Genomic DNA, 7,502 nt, shown 5'->3' with positions numbered 1-7,502 from the left:
TTAGACACCTTACACGACATGTTTTGATAAAGCCAAACCATAGTTACCATAACCGTTTAAGATTATAAGGCACTTTAAGAGTATATGGTAAGCTATATCATAGAACAGCTATAAGGACATGGTTCCGAAAGCTGCAGACAGGCTCAGCTCATGCTAGAGCACCACCTCACATGTTACCAAGCACTCTGCCTCCAGGATTGTTAAGGCCTGCCATAGGAGTGGCTGATAGGTACACATGTGTCTATATATAAGATAGGTATAGGAATACTACACCTAAGCAAGGAGTGATTACACGACCTTGCCCCAGCTGAGTGATCAGCCAGTTGTGTCATAATGAAAGGCCAGGCCAGGGGTGGCATAATACATGCTGCAGCCCCTGGTAGGCCTAGGGTACACCTATGCCCTGGGTACCTAAGGTACACTGTACAGGGGCCAATAAGGTGATCCTATCCAAATGGGTTATGCACCTAAAGTACATAGTATGAATTTAGAGAGAGAACAGCAGGGCTGTGGGTCTGATTAGCAGGCCCACAGCCACATCTAAGTCGAAAACCAGTAAAGCAAAAGCAAAAAGTGGGGGTGAACATAGAAAGCAGACCCTACTCTCCTACACCATCTAACCAACAATTCTACCCACAACGAGGCAGAGGACCACGAAACAGAGGCTACAGGTCCAGAGGAAACGCCAACAGCTCCAATCCTCAAAGTAAGTCTCCCTCTTTCTTCCGTTTCTTCCCAAGTAGGGGGCAGACTAAAATACTTTTACCACATTTGGGAATCTATAACTCAAGATCCATGGGTTCTCGAAACTGTGCAGGGTTTCAAAATGGATTTTATAGATATTCCTTTTCAAACAAATCCCCCTCAACCGCTAACACTTTCGGACGAACATCAAAAGATTGTAGAAGAGGAAATCTCTTCAATGCTTCAAAAAGGAGCTATCGTTCAAGTGCCATGGTCACTAAAAACCTTTGTCAGCACTCTTTTCCTCGTACAAAAAAAGGAAAAAGGATGGAGACCAGTTATAAACCTTCGGGAAGTGAACAAATACCTAGTTTACGGACACTTCAAAATGGAAGGCATTCACCTTCTCAGAGATCTTCTCCTGAAAGGAGATTGGTTAGTCAAACTAGATTTAAAAGACGCATACTTTACCATCCCTCTGGCCTTAGAACATCAGCCCTACCTCCAATTTATATGGAAGAATCGCCTCTTTCAATTCAAAGCTCTTCCTTTCGGGCTTTCCTCTGCCCCTTGGTGCTTTACCAAGATCATGAGGACTATCGTCTCTCTTCTGAGAGAGAGGGGTATTCGCCTCATCATCTATCTGGACGATATCCTCATCATGTCCCAGTTCTACTCCCAACTTTTAAAAGACCTCAATTCTACAATGAACCTTATCGAAAGTCTTGGTTTCATTATAAACAGGGAAAAATCTATCTTAACTCCCTCAAATTCTCTAGAATTCCTAGGGTTCACTGTAGATCCCTCGAACTGCCTTCTCCTTCTCCCTTCCAAGAAAATTGCGAAAATTCGAAAAGAGATCAGATATGTTTTGAAACAAGAATCTCTAACACTCAGGGAATTAGCCAGACTCCTAGGTTTACTTTCCTCTTCCATCCAAGCTATCTTTCCGGGCCCTCTGAATTGCCGTGCCCTTCAAAGAATAAAAGCAAAGGCGCTCAAGCTTGGCCTCTGGTACGGAGATTCAGTGACCTTAGACCTGGAAGCCAAATCCGAACTCTCATGGTGGCTAGAAAACTTGGATGCATGGAATGGCAAAGCTATCTTCGGATCTTCACTGGAATTTATCCTGGAATCGGATGCCAGCCTTCACGGTTGGGGTGCTCGCCTCCTCGACCAAAACACTGGTGGCGCTTGGTCTCTCGAGGAATCTTCCTGTCATATAAATTTCCTGGAACTTACTGCAGGCATGTACGCTCTAATGAGTTTCAAACACTCTCTCCAAGGGAGATCTGTCCTTCTGAAGATGGACAACATCTCCGCAGTTTCTTATATAACCGCCTCGGTGGTACCAAATCTGCAGACCTATCCGCTCTAGCCAAGAAACTCTGGATGTTCTGTTTAGAACACAAGATCTCTCTCAAGGCGGAATACCTTCCCGGAAAGTCGAACCTTTCTGCGGACTGGAACTCAAGATTCCTTTCAGACCTTACCGATTGGAAACTCAACGTGAATGTTTTCAACCTTATCTTTCACTTTTGGGGTCCACTGGATGTGGACTTGTTCGCCAGCAGACTAACCTTCCAACTTCCGAAATATTTCAGCTGGATGCCGGACCCCGGAGCTCTAGCTGTGAATGCCTTCCTCCAATGCTGGTCGAACCTTCAGGGCTACGCCTTTCCCCCCTTTGCCATGATACAAAGAGTCCTACAGAAGGTCAGAATAGACCAATGCACTCTGGTTCTGATAACCCCCTTTTGGCCTTCTCAAGCATGGTTCCCGACATCTCTGGAACTGTCCTGCGACATCCCCTTTCTCATCCCAGCGAGCAAAGGTCTGATTTCCAACGCAGACGGAGAAGATCATCACCTAATCATTTCAGGGAATTTGAACCTTCTTGCTTGGAAAGTGTCAGGCAATCCAACAAATTGTCTGGACTTTCGTCATCAGCTCTCACTCTCCTCGGTGAATCATGGGCACCTGGAACGCACTATAGGTACAATAACATCTGGAAAAGATGGGGTTGTTGGTGCATGGAGAGGAACCTGGATCCCGTGGAAGCTCCTATCGTCAATATAGTTAATTTTCTTGTCGAACAATTCGATAGAGGATTATCTTATAGATCTATCAATTGCTACAGATCAGCAATTTCCGCTGGACACTCCCTTGTCAACAATAAGACGGTAGGTAAAAATTTTATTATTTGTAGAGTTATGAAAAGCATTAGACTCAAAAGACCACCTAGACCTAAATACCAGACTATTTGGGATGTTAAAGCTATCTTTGACCTTTTCTCTGCTTGGCCTGATAATGATTTCTTAACAGGAAATGCCTTTTCCTCAAACTTGCTACTCTTTTATGTTTAATTTCTTGTCGTAGAGTTTCTGATGTCAAATGCCTAGATATTTCTTATAGACAATATGATATGTTTGGAGTTAAATTTGATATATTTAGAAGGACTAAAACCATGTCAGACTCTATTTTTTATCCTCGTTTTGATCTCTGCAAAAGACTGTACAGGTGCCGATTACGATCCGGTAAAAATGTTCCCTGTACGACTCGTATCCGGTCTTTTTACCGTACGTATCGTACAAGTGCCGTACAAACTGCCAATTACGATTCGCATGGGAAAAAGACCATACGAATCGCATTGGGAATTATTCCCCACACGTCCTCGGGTCGGAAAATGTGTCCGACACGTCCTCGGACGATTTACCGTACAAATGTGAAAAGTGAAGTCCGACCGCGGAATCACGATCCATCCCGTGCGTCCGATGTTACAACCGTATGGAAAAAACACCGTCCGCACCGAACTCCCATAGCAACCATGGAGACATGTGCCCGCATACGCGCCCAACACTCCCCCCAGCCCCCGTACGTTCGAGTCGTACCCCTCCGTGTATGTACACCCCCACCCGTGTATGTACACCCGTGTACGTGTCGTACCCCCCTGTACGTTCGTGTCGTACCCCCCCGTATTTACACCCGTGTACGTTCGTGTCGTACCCCCGGGTATGTACAGCCGTGTACGTGTCGTACCCCCGTGCATGTACACCCGTGTACGTTAGAGTAGTACCCACCCGGGTATGTACACCCGTGTACATTACAGTCGTACCCCCCGTGTATGTACACCCCCACCCGTGTATGAACACCCGTGTACGTTAGAGTCATACCCCCACCCGCGTATGCATGGAGCGTACCCCCACCACAACATTCTAAGTACGGAGCGCACCCCAGGCCCCAACATCACCACCGCATGTACGAGTCGTACCAAGCCACACACAAGGACAGCACTGTACAACAAAATGGCCCATGTACACACCGTACACATGCAAAAAACGCACGTACACAACCAGGACAAACCAAAACGACACAAGAATACACCATTCGAATGGCACAAAGCCACAAAACATGTCCAACAACCACTAAAACAACACATTCACTGACCTGCAACTGCCAAAAACAAACAGAGGCCCAAAACACAACCACTCCTTATAACACACCCACCAATGGACCAATAAAAAGGGCCCACACACACAAACCATGAGCCTTTGCAACAGACTCACTGCTGCCAGACCCCACAGACAACCTACAGCACCATACTAGAAGCTTTACCACACCTTACACTTGCACACCTTCACACACACACCTTCACAAACACCCCCTCATCACATTCACACACACACCTGCACAACCACACCCACACACCCAAAACCATCCACACACCCCCCCCCCACCATCCACACCCACACCCCTCACCATGCCCACTAACAAGAATCCAAAGTTCACTAGCCGAGAGTTGGAGGTCCTTGTCGATGAAATCCTCAGAGTCGAGCCACACCTCTATGGAACATTGGTCAGACAGACCAGCACTTCAGCAAAAACAGCCATGTGGCAGACCATCGTCGATGCTGTGAATGCTGTTGCGGACACCAGAAGGAACAAGCAGGAATGCCAAGCCAGGTGGTACGATCTGCGGAGGAGGGTCCGAGCCAAGATGACCGATGAACACAACCAGGCCAACGTCACTGGAGGAGGGCCGGCCCGCAGACCCGTACACTACCATCCCTGGGAGGAGAGGGTGATGGCCATACTGCCGGTGGTGGCAGTGGACGGATTAGAAGGACTCCTAGACCCGGGTGAGTACACAAACAACTCACCTCACATGGGGGGAACGTCATCCACAACCAAACTCACAAACAGGCACGCAACCACCCCAAGCTATCGCATGACTCAACCACACTCCATGAACACGCACATGCCACTGGCGCCACCATGCCCCATGCACCCAGCTGGACAATGTCAAGTCACAGGCCACAGAAGACACCAACCCTTGACACGGTAAGCCTACCCAAAAAATCACATAGTGCAACTCAGAAGCAGACAACAATGCCCCCTGCCCATATGGCCTAGGTCACAGCCAGACAAACAGTGTATCCCAACACAGGAATGACTTGCCAGCAAATGGCGGACGCCTTGCATCAACACATGGGGGTGACGGCACGTTCTTGCACATGACAGCAGCCAATGAACAGCCAACACTGTGAAAGAGTGGCAGCAAACACCACCACAGCAGCAGTGCAGACACACACACTACACCCAATGGGTGCCTGGAGATCAGAAACAAACTCACATCAACAATCCAAGGGCCATTCAAAGATCTGCTAACAGTGTGTGCACAGTAAGCTGGGCTGAGGTGACAGAGGGTGACACACAGAGGGAGGGAGAGGGGGACAGAGAGGGAGGGAGACACAGGGAGACGGACAGAGGGAGGAGGCCGACACACAGAGGGAGGGAGAGGGGGACAGAGAGGGAGGGAGACACAGGGAGACGGACAGAGGGAGGAGGCTGACACACAGAGGGAGGGAGAGGGGGACAGAGAGGGAGGGAGACACAGGGAGACAGACAGAGGGAGGAGGCCGACACACAGAGGGAGGGAGAGGGGGACAGAGAGGGAGGGAGACACAGGGAGACGGACAGAGGGAGGAGGCCGACACACAGAGGGAGGGAGAGGGGGACAGAGAGGGAGGGAGACACAGGGAGACGGACAGAGGGAGGAGGCCGACACACAGAGGGAGGGAGAGGGGGACAGAGAGGGAGGGAGACACAGGGAGAGCAAATCAGCCTTGTGGTGTGTGCGAATGTCTACTCGTCAGCAGGTGGACTGCGTGCATGTAGACAAGGTTGGCCAGTGCCAGCACCCCCCCTCTCCTCCATGCCAAAACACAGGGCCATGTCACAACCTGTGCACGAGCACAACGACAGCTACCTGCATCATATAAGTGTGTGGAACAACTTCATGTGCCCACGTACAGTGCTACACGGAAGGCGCCAATGCACGGCTCGCCACACCTGCCAACTCCACTGCTGACTGCAGTCACACTTGACGCAGCAAGTAAGACTGTGCCACACATAGGTAAAGTCGCCAAAGCTGTGCCCAAGGGACATACCCATGCACAAGTGCACTGTGAGTGGAATGCAAGACATAACCAAATTCCCAGAGGAAATGTTCCAACTTTGAAACGAATGAAACATGGATGTTGCATGGAACAAAATTAACATTGTCTCTCTCACACACAGGTCAACGTTGTGGATCACCCCCCAACACTGGGGGGGAAGACTCACAGGACCCGGCTCGGCAGGATGAAGGAGCCACCGGCAGCGACGACTCTCACCACTCTGTGGACGAACCCGACCCGACCAACCTGGCCCCTCTGGTGTCCAACGACCTGCAGCACCTGCGTCAGGTACAACGGGGCCAACCACCACCCCCACTCCTGCCACATCCCAGGAGACACTTAGGATCCCTGCCCCACCACCACAAAGCAGCCAGGCAGGCCAGGAGGGACACGGTGTCCCGGGCACCCAGGAGGAGGCAGGCGACAACGCCAATGCCACCCCTCAGGGGTCCCGGAGACCCGATGTGCCCACAAGGGCAGGCCAGGTGCAAGTGGGCAGGGGTGGTGGTAGTGGAGGACGGCAGAGGCGCCAGCCTGACCAGTTGGCTGGGGAACCGGTATATTCCCATGTCCGAAACATCCTGGACACATACCGGCAGGACACCTGGGCATGGCCCAGGTTGTGTCCACCCTAAATGAGATGAAGGGGACCCTCGATGAGATCAAGACCCAGCAGGCCCAGCAACATGCCTGTCTACAGCAACACCAACGGCGGATGGAGGACAGACAGGCTGAGCTCGTGACGGTGTTCACGGGAATTCACAGTACACTCCGTCGGATGGCCGACAACATGGGCAACCCTCCCTGTGCCAGCAGGCGTAGAACATCACCACCCACAGGGAGGGATCAGGAGGAGGAGGAGGAAACATCCGATGGAGCATCCCAAACATCGTCACGGCCTGCTTCTGAGGGTCCCCGCAGGAGGGCGGGTCGTCCACGTAAAAGACCATGAGGGTCGGCGCTACAGCACCATCTCCCAGGACACCTGGCCTGGCACCTGGCCCACTGGAGCAACAGCAGCACAGCATCAAAAGACATTCTCTGCCACATGGCCTTGCTGGTCACTGTCTGACCAATGTTGACAAAGACTGTGGGATGGACTCTGAGGATTTCAAATGGCAAGGACACCAACTCCCCTAGTGAACTTTGGATTCCACACACCCGGAAAGCCCCTCATGTCAACCCCCCCCCCCCCCCCCCTCCCACGAAAATAAAAAGTCACACCATGAAGAGAAGATGCCTGCTGGTTGCATTATTACCTTACATGTGTCTTGTAAAGTCTAAACATGCCTGAGTTCTCATTTGACTTCAACCATCCACACCCTGGGGCCTGAGTCTGGCACAGGACACACGGGTCAC

Source organism: Triturus cristatus, chromosome 4_1 (genome assembly GCF_964204655.1).
Source record: "Triturus cristatus chromosome 4_1, aTriCri1.1, whole genome shotgun sequence".
Classification (NCBI taxonomy): Eukaryota; Metazoa; Chordata; class Amphibia; order Caudata; family Salamandridae; genus Triturus; species Triturus cristatus.
Note: the sequence above shows the minus strand (reverse complement) of the source record.